This window comes from Protopterus annectens, chromosome 2.part0 (assembly GCF_019279795.1).
Source record: "Protopterus annectens isolate FY-2018-M chromosome 2.part0, PAN1.0, whole genome shotgun sequence".
Lineage (NCBI taxonomy): Eukaryota > Metazoa > Chordata > Ceratodontiformes > Protopteridae > Protopterus > Protopterus annectens.
In genome coordinates this window covers 1,843,623,716-1,843,643,659 of record NC_056728.1, presented here as the reverse complement: position 1 = coordinate 1,843,643,659, position 19,944 = coordinate 1,843,623,716, and the positions used below count along the sequence as shown (strand labels likewise).

Here is a 19,944-nt window from a genome sequence, read left to right as displayed (position 1 = left end):
TTATGGACAGACACAAACCTAACATCTAGACATTGCAGTCGCACAAGCCTTTCCTTGCATTTCTATATACCCCATACAGCTACCACAAAATTGTTGTATAATTCTCAGTGTGTTACTTACAGATAGTACAGAATATTATATGTTTAAGTATGTTTCAGTAAATCATTTGGATATTCTGTAATGTTATACACGCAGAGAAATTCTCACAGAATTCAAGATGATTGCCCTTGTGACTTGATTCCCAGGGTCATTTATCTGTTCAGTGTCTGGACATTATAGGATTATAGGTTCATAGGTTCATAGGTTCATACTAGGCTATCTGCCCTGGGGCAATTATAAGCCTAGCCCGATTCTGTATGGCTTACGCCACCCCTTGATTTGAGTATACTGTGCCCTTTTTAAGGTTTAGTTTACTGTGCCTCTGTCTAATAGTGACACAGGAGTAATCCCTGGGACAAACCTACGATCCCCATCCACTTATCGAGATTCTTCTTGAAGAGATTCAGTGAGGTGCTCTGCCTCACATGAACTGGAATTCTATTCCAGAGCAAAGGGAGCCTCTGGGTTATGAACCTGTCCCTCCAGCAAGTTCTATTTATTTCTGTGCTGAGGTTCAAGTCCCTCGGCGTGTCGCTCTAAGGGATCTAGATTTACTGAGGTGGAGCATGTCCATTAATTCTGGATTTGACATAGCTTTGTATGTCAGGCATAGATCGCCTCGAAGTAGGCGGTATGCAACTGAGTAGAGCTGGAGTTTTTAACCGCGCAGTATATGGCATCTGTTTGAGACCCTTGATCCTCTTGGTGAGATACTTTTGGGGTCTTTCTAATTGCTGCAGGTGTCGGGTAAGGTACATCCCAAAAGGGGCATTGTATTCTATGATGGGCCTGATGAGGGATGAATAAAGGGCACGATTACCTCTCTTGATCTAGATGTGAAACCCTTCGTGATGAGGTGGGCTATGTAGAAGGTCTTTCTAACCACTTTGGCAATGTGGTTTTCAAAGGAGAGATTGCTATCAACTTGGGTCCCCAGGTCTCTAATAACTTTCTCTGTACTTAATGGGTTTCCGCCTATGTGGTAATTTGTGGGCACATTGTTTTGCCAAAGGGTATGACTATACATTTTTTGGCATTTAGCTTTAAACCATGGCGCTGGCACCAGTTATCTGTCTCTGTGAGACCTTTTTGAAGGATGTTTGTGTCAGCTGGAGAGTTGATTATGGCGCCCAGTTTGCAGTCGTCTGCGAACTTGGTGAGCCATAGTCCTCCCACGTTTGCCTGAACCTCGGAAAAGTATATACCGAACAAGAGTGGTCCCAGGACAGAACCCTGTGGGACGCCACTTGTGACCGGTTTTGAGTCTGACATGGCTCCAGCAACTCTCACTCTGTGGGTTCTGTCTTTGAGCCAGTTTGTGACCCATCTTGTGACATAGGGGTTTATATTTAAGCTGGATAGCTTATCTATGATGCCCGAGTGGGGCATTGTGTCAAATGCCTTTGCAAGGTCCAGATAGGCTGTGTGGACTACCTTTCCTTCATCTATGGCTTTGGTGACTGTTTCAAAGAAGTCAACCAGGTTCAAAAGGCAGGATCTGCCCTTGACAAAGCCGAACTGGGTAGGATCTAGTGTCTGTAGGTCCCCAATGTCTTTGTTTATGAGCTCCATGATGATCCTCTCCATAGCCTTGCAGACTAAGCTAGTCAGGCTTATGGGGCGATAGTTTCCAGGGTCCGTAGATGCTCCATCTTTGTGGAGTGGGACCACTGTTGCTGTACGCCATTCTGTGGGCACATATCCTGTAGTGAGGCTGAGATTGTATAGCTGTTTTATTTGAGGGATTAGTTCCTCTTGTAGTTCATGTAGGGCAACCTGGGACGCCATCTGGTCCCATGGAAGCAGTGTTTTTGCTTTGGAGAGGGCAGCTTTCACCTGAGCATCTGAGATGTTTGGGAGGCAGCCCTCTGCCGGGATAGATATTTGCTCTTTGGGGGAGGGGTGGAGAAGTTCGCACTGAACCTGTCTGCCAGGATATTGGCGATGTCTGTGGGTTCAGTGTATTTTTGTCATTTAGAATCAACTCAGAACAAGTCTGGGAGTTGCATCCCAAGTTTCTAACATAACTGAAAAAGCCTTATGATTGTCTTTGGTGTCCTGTGCAATTTTTCTCTCGAAGCTGGCCTTGGAGGATTTTATGAGGGATTGTAATTTTTGCTAGTACTGATCAGAGATGCCTCCCTATTAGGGATTTTGCTATATCATGTAGTAGCTTCCTCCTTCTGTTGTACAGTTTATTTATGGCAGGGGTCCACCAGACTGGACGCCTGCCTTTGGATGATTGGGTCTTGGTTTTGTTTGGGATAGCATGATCCATGCATTCCTGGAGATGTCTGTAGAATGCATTTATATAGGATTCTGCAGTTTGGGCTGTAGTTTCCACTGGCCCTTCACAGGTCCACTGGCCCTTCACTGGTCATTCACAGTGAACTTCAGTAAACTGGTGGCCACATCACTCTGGGATTGAACCAGGATCCACTGATGAAATCATATCTGGATATGAAGGTACAACTAACAAAATAGCACTCCAGGATCAAATAGCAGTCATGCCTACCCTCAGTACCCCCCTCCCAAATAGCATATGGCAGCACACCTCCACCCAGTTCAAATTTCTCAGCCCCTGTGCCTGTTTGTAATTCCTATAATTTACCAGATATCCTCATAACTTCTGTAGCCCTTATTTTATTCAGCCTTCTTTTAAACATAATGTTAGTGCGCTGCACATGGGAATTTCTTAGTCTCCTCATATTCATATGATAGCCTTGTAGGTAAGGTGATGAAGTCAGCACAACTCCCATCCACTTTCCCCCTGTACCTTGTCAGTTCTCACTGCTGATGGGTCTACCTTTCCATGAAGTCGTTACTAAGTCATCTAATCAAATTTAAAGGAAAACGGCTTGCTCACTCATCTGCACCCTTAAATCTAACTGCACTGTGTACGCATGGTTCATAAGTATGTGGTTCATGAATTTGGACTGCAGTTTTAATTTCAGGGGATGAGATGTAAATAATGTTATTCCAGTTGCTCTATGAATCAAGGTGCTCAGTGTAGCCTACTTAAACACTACACCCCATCATTTACTTATGAAATACAGTGCAAGAACTGCTAGGTGTAAAAGACTAAAATGCTATCATTAACTCAGCAAGTTATATTTGCTACACCCATAATAGAAATATTAAAAGATTGCCATATCTATCCCTTGCACCAGACATTTTGATGTATATTTTAAAAAGATGTCAGAAGGAGTACTTTGTGTCTGAAGTGCTTTTGATAAAATAAGTTGAACTTTGGCCTCACCTACTTAATATTTTATTAGTTCTGATACTGAAGACCCCGTGGGAGTTGCTGCTGTAGAACAGGGGAGGTTCTCTGGTATTTTATCTAAATTATCCAAAGTAACCATAAGCGTCACCATGTGACTCAGCTGAGAATGACTTTTGGAAATCCACAGACCACAAAAATGTAATCACAAATGGACTTTATGAAGCTGACCAATGTATGCCACTCATGGATTTCATACAGTATCTCATGAAAACAGTATTCATGTTTACACCAGCAAATAGAGAACAATATAGGAGTTAGAAAGTGAGTGTGACGTTGTGTTTATTGTCAAGCAGTATATCCTGCAGGGTGCTAATATTATGTAACTATGAAGATGTACTTTAAGAAAACAGATTTCGACAACCTAAAGTGGAAGGCAGTAAGCAACAACCAATCTCAAAAAGGAACCAGTTTAATCAAGTACTTCTCTGATTTTAAGAGGAATACCATTCTTTTGAAAATGAAAAGAAGGAGTCGATACTGGAAAGATGAAGGAGAAAAGGAAACATTTAATGGTCTTTTCTTCTCACCATAGTGTTAGTGGTGCAAAAGGTAGCACACTTGCCATTGGTAAAGAAGGTTGTGGGTTTTATTCCCATACCATGTAGATGGAGTGCTGACACTGCCTTGTTTCAGATGAGATGTTAAACCAAGGTTCCATCTGCTTAAGAGGTTGGTAGTTCAGGTGGATGTAAAAGATCCCACAGCACCTATCGAAAAGAGTAAGGGAAGTTGCATGATGCATTGGCCAAATTTCCCATAATAGCATGAATGTCACCTTGGGTCTCCCCTGAAAAGTGGTCAATAGTCTATTAGGACTACCTGGTCAACAAAGGATAAATAAATTCTTCATGGACTTATCTGCATCTTTGTGAAAACCTCTTGATATCCAGGAATAGATCACTGATAGCTCTAGTATATTTGTTTAAAATTAAACTTAAAAATGATAAGATAACTAAGCCAAATAATTAATTAATTTATTCTTCAATTACCCAGTTAATCCAATTCAGGGTTGAGGGTACTAGAACCTCCTTGGAACTCACTGGGTGCAAGACAAAAAGGAAAAATAATCCTGATCAGAACGAAACCTATCAGTGGATGCGCACATACAATCAGAACACACATACACACACACAGGCAATTTTGATATATGTTAACTCACCAAAGGCATGCCTTTGGGATGTGGTAGAAACCTAAAGCACCCAGCAACCCCCACATGGACACACAGAAGATGTGTAGACTGCATGCTGAAGACACTCCAGTCAAGAATTAACCTGGAGAACAAAGTACTATGAGATAGCAGTATGAACCAGAAAACTACACCGCAATAAGTCTTACAGTTTACAATAAGAAAATGGCAACCATTTTGTGGAAAGACAGTTAATGAAAATGTTTAAATACAGTATAAACAATTAACAGAATTATCCACAATATTTCTTATGAGAGGTAACATTTTCAGCACCCCTCCTACAGAGCACAATGCCCCCATACTTTATTACCTTAGCCCTAGCCATAATCCTAACCCCAGTTTTACACTCAAACAGAAGCTTAATTCTAACCCATATGGTAATAAAAAACTGGTCTATGTCCAAACCACAAACAAAATGCAAACTTTAACTGTAAAATCATTGACTTCTTCATGTTCTCCAGCAAACACATTCAAACAAATGACACTCATTCAAACTAAGATTCATCTAAATGGCATTTCACTCAAATGCATCATTCCCACAAAACAGATTTGACTTTAAGAACTTGGCCAAACTGTTTTCAACTACACTGCATTTGAACAAGTAGCCAGATCCTAATTTTTACATACCTTTATTTTGAAACCTTTAAATTTCAACCATTGGCAAAATACAGTATTGTTAGGTAAGCAATTAATATCAATAAGAGAATGGTGACTATCTATCTTTTAAATAATTCAAACATACTAACTTATCTTGACAACATATCTAGATACGTGTTCACTAATGATTAACAATAGAAAAATAAAAATGATACTAACTCCTCTAACCACAAATGCACCTTAATTTCACTAAGTATACTAATTTGCGAGTTATCTAAGGACTTGTCAATGAATTATAGCAGAGATCATCACAAACTGAGGATCTGAGAGTGATAATTGCTAAATATTGCAATGTGAGTGGGGTGAATGTGGCTCCCCTTCATGTTCTCATTTGCAGGGGGTGCCAAATGTTTAAAAAATGTTTGACAGCTTACAGGCTGGCAGTTAAGTGATTGGGATCACGTCTATTTATTAGACAGCTTATAAACTGTCTAACTAATAAACTGAATTAAGTTTTAAAGTTAGTTAAATTGCCTTCAGGATGAGGATAATGTCTCAGTGGTAGAGTGATTACTTTGCATATATAAGGTCTTGAGTTAAATCCCCAGCACTTCCATTCAAGTTTGTATTAGTCAGTTAGACAGTTGCATGCAGAATCTAGGAGGCATTTAACACAGATGATTAAGGCTAGAGTTGTTAATGAGCTACATTCTCTAGTTCAAAGTTTGAGTCCCTTAGCCTTCATTTGCCTACTGTGTGACTCAACCAGATAGTGCTCTGGGGTAACTGAGAAATATGGTTAGGCTTCTCAATGGTCTCCTGTTTAACATGCCTACCAACTACTTATGAACGTTAAGAAAAGTAAAAAAAAAAAACAGACAAGTGTAGTATGCTCTTATAAGTGTCCGTTATAGGTTACATTTCACAGGTAGTACACAAAGTGTAAAACAAACATGGTGTTAATAGAGGGAAGAAACAAAACAATTTAACATTTAAAACAAATTGAAAGCTACAATCTTAACCTTAAAATGCACATTGTATAAAGCCTAACAGTATTGTGATCTGGTGGTATATTTCTTCTGTCACGTATTTCACAGATGTAGAATTAGTTGAAAGTGTCTTATCAAAAACATTTTTGTGTGAATTTGCTACATCAGAGGATTAACCTTTTTCCACATAAGTCAGTGAACTCAGCATGAATTCTGTTAGCAAACAGAGTGCAATCACTACTCCTTGTATAAGGGAATGTGTGAGTTTGCCCCTCCCACATAAAAAATATGTTTAATCTTTTTTGTTTTCATTCTTGTTCTGTTTTGACTTATTGTTTTTACTGAAATGGCACTCAACTTATTTGCTGTTTGACCATAAATCATATTATGCATTAATGATTATGTCCCTGTTTATTACTTTGTTATAGGTTCATAGGTTCATAGGTAAGTACTAGGCTATCGGCCCGAGGGCCTATGTAAGCCTAGCCAACAAGGTTCCCTAGCTTACGCCACCCAAGAAAGTTATTTTCCTGTGCCACTGTCGAGCAGAGACACAGAAGTAATCCCCGGGGTGTATTTCCTATTTCCCATCCACTCATCAAGATTTTTCTTGAAGAGTGCTAATGAAGAACTTTGTTTGACATAGATGGGTAGCCTGTTCCAGAGCATGGGAAGTCTCTGGGACAGGAATCTATCCCTCCAGCATGTCCTGTTTATTGTGGTGAAAAGGTTTAGGTCCCTAGAGTGTGTAGCTCGGTGGGATTGGGATTTCTTTAGGTGCAGCATGTCCAACAGCTCTGGGTTTGACATAGCTTTATATGTTAGGCAGAGATCACCTCGGAGTAGGCGATATGCTACGGAGTAAAGCTGGAGTTATTTGAAACAGTCAGTGTAAGGCATCTGTTTGAGGCCAGTAATCCTCTTTGTGAGGTACTTCTGTGGCCTTTCAAGCTGCTGCAGATATCTTGTGAGGTACATTTCAAAAGGGGCATTGTACTCTATAACGGGTCTAATGAGTGTCGAGTAGAGGAGAACAATGACCTGTTTTTCCTGGATGAGAACCCTTTTATGATGAGGTGTGCCACGTAGAAGGACTTCTTGACTACTGTGGCGATGCGACTATCAAAGGACAGACTACTGTCCACCTGGGTCCCAAGGTCTCTTATCACACATTCTGTGTTAAGTAGACTGCTGTCTATGTAGTAGTTCATGGGTACAGAGTTTTTACCAATGGGGATGACAATGCACTTTTTGGCATTGAGCTTGAGGCCATGGCTCTGACACCAGGCATCTGTCTCAGCGAGGCACTTCTCCAGGATTTCCACATCATTTGGGGACTCGACTATGGTTCCTAGTTTGCAGTCATTTGTGAACTTCATTAGCCAGAGGCCTTCTGTGTTAGCCTGTACTTCAGAGAAATAGATACCAAACAGGAGAGGTCCCAGGACTGAACCCTGTGGTACTCCACTTGTCACTGGTATGAGGTCAGATTTGGAGTGTGCAACTTTTACAGTGTGTGTTCTGTCAGTGAGCCAGTTGGCAACCCATCTTGTGACGTAGGGATTTATACCTAGTTTAGTGAGTTTAGCTATAATTCCATAATGGGAATATAATAAATTAATAATAATTATAATAAATCATATTACATATCATTAACTATACCTTTCTTTAATTAGCGGTGGCATTGAATATTCACCTTAATACTATTCATAATTAAGTTGGGAGCACAAAAAAACTAGGTCAATTCATAAATCCACGTTTACCTACCATTTTAGGATATCGTTGAGAGATATTAAGTTGTTCAGTATATAACAAATCTTGCCCTTGTCATTAAGGGTTGATTGGAGACAGAACATATTAAGGAAGGATAATTAGCATATTTTGTAAGTGCAATTGCAACCAGACATTTTCACCTCATGTAGCTGCAGTCAGGTTGCATATTGACTGAGGAATGATTTGGGTTCTTAAATGCAACCTTGTTTCATTTACATACAGAAGAATAACTGTGATTAGTGAAAATGCTTGTTGTTTGACACATTTTTATTTTGTACAATGAAATGTTTAAGCAGATATCTACAAGATGTTGTCATTTTTGTTGAAAAAGATATGTGTAGATATTAACTTGCACCTATACACAGCTGTACCTGGAACACAGTTTTCATTAACAGTGAACTTTAATATTTTTACATGTGTATATTGATTTAAAACAGAACAGTACTCTAATAAGTGTGCATGTAGTATTTTATGGCATTCAACAATCTTTTAACTCCTGATACTTCCAGATCAGTAACAAAAAAATAATATCAAAAACCTGAATATGCTTTACATCTAGTCACACAGTGAAACTCTCAAAGTCCACTCTCCCTTGGATTCATTACAAGCTGTACGTTTTGTCTAAAATGACCCTGCCCCATGATGTGTCAGTTTGCAATTCATAGACGTTAGCTATGATGCGATAAGACCTCTTTATTAGCTAATTTATATGTCTTTGAATTTAATTTACTACAGCAATGTGAAAATCATTACTGTTTTGCATATTCTGATAGTAAATTGCGGTTTGTTTAGGCAATGGTTTCCCCCAGTCACTCTTCCACACATACAAGTATGCATGAGCGTGCACGTGTGCGACACACACACACACACACACACACACACACACACACACACACACACACACACACACACACACACACACTACAGTCCCTGTACATGCCCCTGATCTATCTGTCATCTCATGCTTCTCTCACCTCGAGCCCCTTCTTGAGGTCAGTGCCATTAAGGGGGTCTATATTATATTCTCGAAATATCGAACGCTCAGAATCTCGAGCGTGTAAATGGAAATCTCCATAAGAGGAGATTTCCATTTACTGCAATGTAGTGCGGTCTTGGAGTTGGTATATTCCAGTAGCGGGGGTGTTGGGGGTACAGGGGGGGGCAGGTGGCTTGCCCCCCCACTTTCTTTTTTTTTTTTTTGTATTTTTATAAGGTCGATGTTTGAAGACATCGACCATATGGTGTCGACCATATGTTGTTCGATGTTTTCAAACATCGATCTTATAATATAGACCCCATTAAGGCAATGTAGTTTCACATAGTTCCCCCACCCTAATCACTGTATTGCTATTGGTACCATTATGGCACTTGCATTAAGTATAATCCCTTGTGTCTAATGTTTTGCCCAACCCCCCCCCCCATCTCGGTACTGCTCTTGGTCCCGTTATGGTACTTGCATTAAGTATAATCTCTGGTGTATAGTGAATCCTCTGCCTCTGATCCTGTACTAATGTCAGTTTCATTATGGTACTTGCATTAAGAGTAATCCCTGGTGTCTAGTGAATTCTCCACTCCTGATCCCTGTAATACTGTAATTGCCATCAAGTCACTTTTATGATGTGTTCTCCCTGGTATCCATTGGTTCCTCCATCCCCCAATCCCTGTACCATGGTTAAATTAGACAGTTGTTCAATACAGCAACATATTGGGGATGCCTCTGCTGATCTAGCATGGCTTCTGAGTGATTACTTGGTGTGTATATGCCTTCCTGGAGCTAGTTCTGGGGGGGACAGCACATGGCTAATTAACATATAACTTCCCCCTTTGGCTGCCTCATTAGCATTCAGCAAGGCTGAGGGGTGTTGCATGTCTTTGTGCTGGAGTACCATGCAGCACCATGTTAGGGCAGTTGTTGAACTGGGAAAAAGTACTGCACATGTCAAGATATCTTAATGTATGCCATTCTCTGTCTTCAAAACTGTCTCTAGGCTGTACATAAACGTCTCTCTCTTATTAATACTAGATCCCACAACTATATCCTAATAAGTGCTATAAACACACTTCCTATCAAGGAGGTTGACACTTTCCACTTTACTTCTGCCCATTCCTTGCTAATATACTACCTACAACTATACAGTATTATCCAATAAGATCCCAAAATACAACCAGCACAACCCTGTATAGATTTGCATTCTTTCCTTCTACAACAAAACACAAATTTACCAAGTTAGCCACAAATTTCCTGTATATTATTTTATTTATTTTATCTAAGACTGGTGGACTGGTTCCATGACCCATTTTTCAGTTGCAATCTTGTTCTTTCAAATGACAGGATAAGAACATACTATATTTATACAGTAATAGGAATGCTGGGCAGATGAACAGGTTGCATAAATATACAACAAAAATGTCATTACATAGTTCAGAAGTACAAACCTGTGCTGATATATGGGTACAGTGTCTCAGAAAAATCCTAAAGTCATCTAGTGCTCAAGAAAAATTCCAACTTTGAAATGCAACTGCAGCAAGCATCTTGGCACAAGCTGCTTGCTACAGTTGCTATTCTAACACACTGAGCTCTATGAGTGCAGCATTGACATTCATTAAAGAAGATGCAAGACATCACCCATGGCTTCATATATGAATGCTGGTACTACACTCTCACCCCATCAACAACTGCTACTTGTGCCAGAGTAGCTGCCCCATATGCCCTACCCTAGCCCTGTCTTTAAGATCAGCAAAGTTAGTTAAATTGACCTTGTCAAAATACACAGCCATAATGGTTTTTACATGAGCAAAAGCTACATTTCACACTTAATTTAACAGAACCAGATAACTTGTTCAGACAGTTACAATGAGAATATGAGAGGTAGTAACTTACAAACATAGGCTTACACTGGTGAAATTGTTGTGGTGAATTGATAGTTAAGACAATATTTGGTTAAAGCATTCTAAGGAGCAGTTAAAAGAGAGTGGCTGAATGAATCAGCATATGAGTCCTAGAAGTTAGAGGTGAAGGTTTAAATTTGGAGAAGGGAGGCAATAATGAGATAATTTAATTTAAAAACAGAGACAGTGTAATATAATAATGAGACAGTCTAATGTAATAATAAGGATTCACAGGTTATTTACCTGGCAATATGGTGCAGAGGTGTAAGACTATGTGCTGTTAGACCTCATCCAGGGTCTTATTTAACACGGATGGTGAGCCTGCTGGCAGAACTGCATGTTAATGCAACAATTTAGGAGAGTGGCTAATGCTAATTAGTCATGTGACTTTCTCAGAAATGACAGTGGCTCCTGATTTGTAGTGCAGATTGAGTCAAAGAATGGGTGACTGCCAACTTTTGAGACTTCACTTTTTCCTCCAACAATGGTTATTTATCAGTGTTGGAAAAAATAGTGAACTCTTTCAAAAGATGCCAGGCAACTATTCACTTCTATGGTAGCAGTCACAGTGCAGGTAAGTTCAGTGTATCTTTTTATGCCATCCTTTTTGAAAATGCTTATTTCTGCCTGTAAAATAAAGCAATATTGAGAATATGCTTGTTCAGAAAAAATTTATAATGAAACTGAACACAGACTTATGGAACTATAGACATTTAAGTAAAGCAAGTAAACTTAACTGGCTGTCAGATTTTTTTCATACTGCTTTTTATATATGCATGTATGTAATTATTTATGTATCTATGTATGTATGTATGTAATTATTTATGTATAAATTTATGTAATTATTTATGTATGTATGTAATTATTTATTTATGTATAAATGTATGTAATTATTTATGTATGTATGTATGTATGTTTGTATGTAATTATTTATTTATCTATAAATGCATGTAATTATTTATGTATGTATGTATGTAATTATGTATTTTACGATGGGAGGGCAATGCTATCAAACTCATATATAAGAAGAGGGCAGCCACTATAGTCAAAACCAGCACTGCAATCAAAACAAATAACGACAATGCCACATTCACTAAATGGGGATTAAAACTGCTAAAAGGGTACATCTCTACCTCTGTCAAACAGGGGGCACAATGTCTGTCTGTATGGGAAGCAAACTGCAAAGGACAGCTGCTACAGCAGATTACAGGTGACGACTGATGAAGGTAAAAAGAGAGCATGAGAAGAAAACCGCAGCACAATGCTTCCTACAATTCTCTTGTTATAGAATGCTGATTCTACCGCAGCACAATGCTTCCTACAATTCTCTTGTTATAGAATGCTGATTCTACCGCAGCACAATGCTTCCTACAATTCTCTTGTTATAGAATGCTGATTCTACCGCAACACAATGCTTCCTACAATTCTCTTGTTATAGAATGCTGATTCTACCGCAGCACAATGCTTCCTACAATTCTCTTGTTATAGAATACTGATTCTACCACAGCACAATGCTTCCTACAATTCTCTTGTTATAGAATGCTGATTCTGCAATACAACTAGAGAAGATAATGTTTTCTTTTTCTTGTTTGCAACTACAGACTGTCTATGGCTAACTCTTAGTGATAAAATACTGGTCTTCTCAGTGAATTAAACATTTCAGAGCTCTACTAATGACAATGTTTTTAATATTTTTTTCTCCTCTTTAGTTTGAAACCATAAGCTTTATTTAAAAAACAGAAAATCTTCCAGCAGAAGCCATTGGAAGTGACAAAATATATTTTCTGCTCAGTGGAGCCAAATGCATTCACTGTCAGCGTTGATAAGATCATTAAATATGTGCATACTAAACACATGGAAATGAATAAAAGGCAGAAATATATACCCTACAAGATAATAGTTAAGCTAGGAATGATTAAAGAAGAAATAAACTGCAAAGAGATTTTGTCATATAGTTAAGACAATATTATTATTTAAATATTCAATATATGTATCAAGTATTCCTTGATAGTATAGTGGTGAGTATCCCTGCCCATCACATGAAAAAGGGTTCATGTTCTAATTGGAAGTAGCTGCAGTTTTAAATAAAACAAGATGCGAGGATAGGTTCATTAGATAGTGCCTACCCCAAATCTGAAACAGATTCCCACTGCAAATTAAACAATGGAACAAATTATCTCTCCTTAAACAAGAATTGGTCAATTGGATGGATATTCACAAATTCACCCAGGTTTTACTGACCTGTCCCACCTAGAGAGAGAGAGGGAGCTTAGTTTGTAGGTGGTTACTGCCTGGCAATTTATAAATGGTTACAACATTCAAATTACCTTTTATTTCCTATTATTCTAAGAATTAGGTATTCCAGGGTTTACAAGAAGAGGTGCTTTTATATTTATTTTGATTAGGAACTATAAATAACTTGACTGAATGTAGATATTATTCTTTTTAAAATGAAATGTATTTTTTTTTAGATTAAAGCTGCAGGGTATAAATCTACTTATACTATGCATTTGTTTTACTTAACCATGACATGAATTTTTTACTGATGTTTTTGTCACAAATTTATCAAACTTATGTTTGTGTATCTCCTCAGAAGAGCTATTTACATCAATGCTGCTGCCTTAGAATAACAGAAATAGCCAATTCAACTGTAATTGGATTTTCATTCTAAAATAGCATTAAAAATTAACATTAAAAAGAAAATGTTGGCTTAGTTTTCCTGTGATAAACAGCTAACATCCTACAAGAATCCACTGCATTGATGTAAAAAAAAAAGTTGAACACTGCTCTAGAACTTGGAGGATGTTTTCAGAAATTCAGAGATACCCCAAAGAGCCATTATAAAAATTGTGTTCTTGAAGTTCACTTAGTTGACAGATATACCTTAGTATTCAATCTTTCTTGTGTTATCTTTATCCATGTTGAATATTGCAGTTTAATTTCTCCAAGTCTTTTGGGTTTCTAATGCCATGACCGGAATTGACCCCATTCCTAAGTCAAAGTAGGATTAAAGTTAATGAAATTAATATTATTTCAATCTTTAATGTTAGCAAAAAGTGGTCTTCTCACCAGCCACAATATGACTGACTCCTTCTGCAATTCATACGGAGTTACATGTATCGGTAACATATCTAAGTATGATTGTAGATTCTTTTTTATAAGACCATTGCTCCTACTACTGTTGGAACTGTCTAGGTATCCTTCTTCCACATTTTCCTCTTTTCTGCCTGTAAATAAGGGTATTTTATGACTTTGTGTCTCTGTACTTAAGACACTGTAGTCCCTGGGTGCAGCAGTTTCAATGATCAATACTAATTTTCTCTTCTTCTCGTGGACTACTATATCTGGTTTTCTCACATCCATTTTTTGAACTGTTGGTAATCGGTGATCCCATGTGATATAAACATCATCATTTTCTGTAATGCTTTGTGGTTAATGTTTCCAAAGCTTCTCAGATACTTCAGTATTTTAATGTTTGCAAAACCCCCAATGCAACAGTCTTGACACATTATTATGCCTTTCAGTATACACTCTTTTTGCCATTAGTGTATCACACCCAGCAAAAAGATGTGCGACTGTTTCCAATTCTGTTTTCCAAAACTTGCATTTGTCTGTTTCTCCTCATATTCAATGGACTTTGTGACCCAACATGTACATAGTCCACTATACTATGCCACCAATATTAATCTTTTATCTTTTGGTTTAAATCCACCTCTTCTTAACCATTCTTGCATTTGGTTCTGATCTACATGGGGTTATTACAAAATTTTTCTGTACTTGCAGCTATATTTATGCATGTGCCTCATTTTTTTGTCTTCTCATCTCTTCTTTCACCTTATATTCTTTCTTTTGTTTTTGCCCATCAGTTGCTGCCTGATTTTTATCTACTTCTTGTTTGATTTCCATTCCCACTTGACGCCGATATGCCTCTGCTAAACTAAGCAGGGAAGTCATCTTAGACTTATTCTCTTCATGTTTTCACACTTTTACTATGTTTGGATTTTGTGAGGTCAGCAGATATGTATGCAATCCACTTGTAATTAGGTTTGAGGAGGCCCATACCATCTTCAGAATGGGGAATATATAATCTTGGTATACAATTATTTTTATAAATTATTTAATAAATATGAAGCATTTTTCTTGTTTTCCTGTCCAACTGATCCAACATCATTTGGGGTCAATCAATCACTCCAAAACAGTAAGTTAGGACAGAAAAACAAATTGGTTTATTGCCTGGATTTTGTTCCTAGATGTCAGAGCTATTTTCAGTATTAATTTTAGTCTTCTAAAATGTTCCTAAGTTTTGTTTACATTTGTTCATGTTTTATTGTTGATCCTTCATCAATTGCCAAATATTTATACACTCCCTCTTGCTCAAGTTCTTTTATATCACATTCATGTCCCAAACAGATGTTTTCTTGGTGGTACAGCTTTCCTGCTTTAAAAGTTGCTTTTGCACATTTATCAAAACCTAATGACATTCTTATATCATCTCATAAAGTTTTGATCACTTGTAGTTGTGCTTTCACTTCCTCATCTGGCAAACTATATTGTTTTAAATCAGCCACAAAAAGAAGATGAGAAGTTTATGCAGTTTGTTGTTTTCTGGGAGCAAAGTTGTAGCCATGATCTAGGTATGCAGCTTAATGGGTTAAGGGCAAGACAAAAGAGCAGTGGTGACAAAGATTCACTCTGAAATATCCCCCTTTGAGTTTTTATCCCTGGAATGATAATTTGTCCTTTATCATGGCTTAACTGCAAAGTGGTTTGCCACTCTTTCACAGTTGCTATAATGTAATCGATCAGTGTAGTATGTGTCTTATACATTTGTAAGCCCTCTTTTATCTATGAATGTGGGATGCTGTCAAATTCGTTTTTGTAGTCTATGCATGCCATACTTAGATTCTTCCCCTTTTGCAGTTCTCCATTGTGACTTAATTTAGTAACAGATGATCCTTTGTTCCATATGACTTTTTTTGTTGCTGCCCTTTTGTTCTATTGCCATTACGGACTTTTCTTCTAAAAGACTATAAGCTCTACTGGCATTAATTCCAATGTATAGTTTATACATTCTCAGGAGCTAAGTTATTTATTGTTTTTATTTATTTATTTGCAGTTTGTTTTCCAGGATAGTCCATTGGGCTACTAGGAGCCCATTTTCAATGGAGTCCTGGGGAGAAAATTTCTGGAGAAATACAAATACATAGTACAGAAAGAGTACAAATCCATAATATACATTTCAATTAAATGTTACATATATATTTCGGATAGTACAAACCCATATCACACAATTCAAATAAATGTTAACATAATACAGAAATAAAAAAAGATTTTCATTAGGAAAATTACATCAGGTTAATTCAGTAAGTAGTAGTGTTTTTTTTGTTTTTGTTTTTAGGGAATTACGATGAGGTAATTTTTTAGTCATTGGTCGAATACGTCCCAAGGGATGTAGAACTTTAGGAGGTACTGACAGGCAACAAAGTTTGGAAAATTAGGAAGAAAGTATGGTCAGAATTAGGTTGGATAAGAGCAAGAGCATTTTCATTGTGAAGTAAGGTGTGAGTGCAGTGAGGTTTTAAACAAGGAGAGACTGCTGGTGGTGCAAATGGGAGAAGGGAGAGAGTTCTAGAGGTGTGCAAGAGAGGACATCAATTGGTTACCAGCAGGACGTGTTGGTTTATGCAATTTAATTAGGTTCTGGGAAATGGATCTTAAGAGTCTATCTGGTTTATGCATTTCAAAGGTATTTGTTATAGAGGGGCAGAGAGATGGGTTATGAATGAGTTTGTGTGCTTGGATAAGCTGGATATATGTGAGGAAGTTTTGTAATTCTAGCCAACTTAGTTGGTGAAGGGAATTACAGTGGTGGGAAGAGGATCTATGAACTGCTGCAAATTTGGATATTTTGTTATAACAAGATGAGAGTTTTGTTTTGAGGGAAGATTGTAGGCTGGTTAGGATAGATGCACCATATAAAAGGGATGGGATGAGGTATATTTTAGCTAATGTAATCCTGGTGGTGGGAGAGATAAAGCAACTGTGGCTGTAAAGCATACCTAATTTTTTATGCTTTTTTTTATATTTGCTTGTAGATGCTTATCATATTTTGGTTGATCATCTATGATAATCCCTAAGTAATTTTGTGTCAGAGACTAGATCTAGGGGGGTATTATTATTGCTGGCAGTTATGAAGGATTATTTGTCTAGGGAAGAGGTTTTGGATGCATTGAATAACATAAGTTTTGTTTTGGTTGCATTAAGGACTAGATGGCTGCTTAGCATCCACTGTTCGGTGGAAGAGAAGGCAGCTTGTGTTAAATTATTAAGAGTTGTGATGGAAGATGGAAGAGGAGGAACAGATTATAGTAGAATCATTGGCAGTTATTGGCCTATAGTTTTTAAGACAACTTGCAGGTTCCGTCTTAAGGTGGAGTATTGTTTTTCCTGTTGTTAATACAGGTTGGCGTCTGTTCAGGGTGCGCATATAAATAGTTCTTGCTCATAGGTAAAGCTTCATGTTAATACTTCATATTAATAAATTAATTAATTGTCATATTATTAATTAATTAATCTTCATATCAATACTTTAAGCCAGAAGTTATGTACTGCATAAAGGCCTGGGTTTTACAGTTAGGAGTTTTTCTTAATTTTGTTTCAATATCTCTTGCCATTACTTTATCCCATTTCATTTCCTGTACATTTGAATTTCATATTCTTTCTTTTATTTCTTCTGTCTATTGAGCATCTTTGTTATGTTCCACAGGATCTTCATTAGATATTTCTCCAAAATGTATCTATTACCTCTTTCTTTTTTGGAGGTGTTTCAGTTTATTTTGCCTTGGTTCCCTATTCTCTATAAAACATTTTTGGGCCATCAATGAATTGCTTATTTTATCATTTTCTTTTATATTTATTTGCAAATCTATACTTTCTGCCTGTGCTGATATCATTAATTTATTGTTTGCAATACTATACAATAGATCCTGATTGCTATGTCAGGAAGATGATTTTCAGGACTTTACAACTAGAAGGGTAGAGGAAAATCCTTTGTAAAAAACAGCACACCTTTGCTCTGCAGTACTCCTCGTTTATGATGAAAGCCAGTTCATGAAAATCTTTGCCATCATTGTAATAAGTGTGGAGCATGGATCATTAGCATAATATGTCAATGACAGGAATGGTATGGGAACTCACCATTGTTGAGACATCAGTCATGTCACTGCATTGGCATGGGCAGGTTACGGCTGTGGCAGTAAGCTTGTTGACACTGAAACCCACATCAGGATGTGCTGTCACATCCCCCTTTAAATTTTTGCAGAGCATGGAGTGCTGAGGTCATTAGAAAGATAAAAATGTTAAACACTTCCCTAGAATGAGACACAGTAATAAGAATGGAAAACTGTATTAATCATCCCTAAGCACTATTTCAATCAGGTATCATGCTAGAGACATTGCTGGCCAGCAAAGAACAGCAGCAGAGGTAAAACAGTTGTTAAAAGTTGCTACAACTGTACTCTGCCACACATATAAACAAAAGATACAGCAGAATGAAGCATATAACTGCTTTTAAAGCTCTTCACTTTCAGTGGAACACTTTATTTCTACCTTCTGTCTCTGTGACAGTGCCAAAGTGTTTTTAGCAGCTTTCTTAGGTTCATAGGGTACTTAGTAATCTGGCAATTATTAGCCCTTGCATTTTGCAATATGAATTTCCAAAGACAGGCCACACAAGTATATGTTGGTTACTTACATGTTTCCCCTGTCAATGAGGGACCTTGGAGCTAAACCAGGTATGAATCTATGGTTGCCTGTCCATTTGTCCAAGTTACAGCTTTATAGAGTAAGAAAAGTTGTTGTTTGTCTTTCGGCTTTTCCCGGTTAGGGGTCGCCACAGCAGAACTCCGGTCTGCTAATGATTGGCAGTAGATTTTCACGAATGCCAAGGTACCAGCTCAATGTTCAACCTTCAATGAAGGCATGCCCATTTACGCATGTCTTTCGAATGCCCACCCAACCATGGGGAGGACATGCAGACTCAACACAGAAGGCACTCCCTGCACTCCAGCTGAGAATCGAACGGGAGACGCTCTTGCTGTGAGGCAACAATGCTACCGCTGCACCACCACAGATTATAGAGTAAGAAAAGTACTCTGCTTTATGTAGATGGGAAGCCCATTCTGCAGAGGTGGTATTCTCTGTGATACATATCTTTCTTTCCAACATGTTCTGTTATTCTTGCAAAAGAGATTGATGTAATTTGAGCAGGTGTTTCTAACACAATTGGACTTCCTAATACGTAATAAGTCTAATAGAACAGGATCTGTTGAGGCTCTATATGTGAGGCAAAAGTTGCCCTTCGGTAACCTGCATGACAGCAAGGCTACCTATTTATACAATGAAGACAGACAAGGCTTTGAGCTCGTCTGCATAATTTTTATGATTTAGAACCCTGATATATATTTTTTTTGTTAGTGAGGAAGCTTTGTGGTCATTCCAACTGTAATGTGTTTGGACAGGTACATAAAAGAGGAATTGTATCAATGATCAGCCTAATGAGTGTCAAGTACAGAGGAATAATTATGTCCCTGGATCTGGATGCTATGCCATTTAGTATAAGCTATGCAACAAAAAAGGACTACACTGCAATAGTGGAACTGTGGTGATCAAAAGATAGTTCACTGCCAAAATAGGTTCCCATTTCTCTTAACTATGGGATCAGTTTCCATAGTGTTGTTGTCAGTGTAGTAGTTACAAAGGGAGTCATGCTTGCTGCAGGATATGATTATACATTTCTTAGCATTTAGTTTCAGTCCATGGTTTTGACACTAACTATTTGTTTGGGTTAGTCCTCCTTTCTAGGATCATGGCATCCTCTGGGGAGTTTATGATGGCAACAAATCTGTAGTCATCTGCCTAGGCCAGTGTACCTATTTTAAGTTTATATAAATCTGTTACCTGTTTAAAGTACCACCTCATCTCCCTGAAGTGTACTTTCAGTTTTGTTATGCCTTTCTTGTTACAGCCCCCCTCCTTTGACACAGTTACACTTCCTGAAAAACATTTTACTTTATTTTACTTTCATTTCCTGTTGTAGATTCAAACCAACTCCTCTATGAAGTCCT

General features: G+C 37.9%; 1 protein-coding gene across 1 annotated transcript in view; it reads right to left on the bottom strand.

The window, feature by feature from the left end:
• Nucleotides 1-19,944, bottom strand: part of LOC122792897 (carboxypeptidase B-like) — a 531,601-nt gene that overhangs the window by 373,308 nt on the left and 138,349 nt on the right. The gene's annotated exons all lie outside the window — the stretch shown is intronic.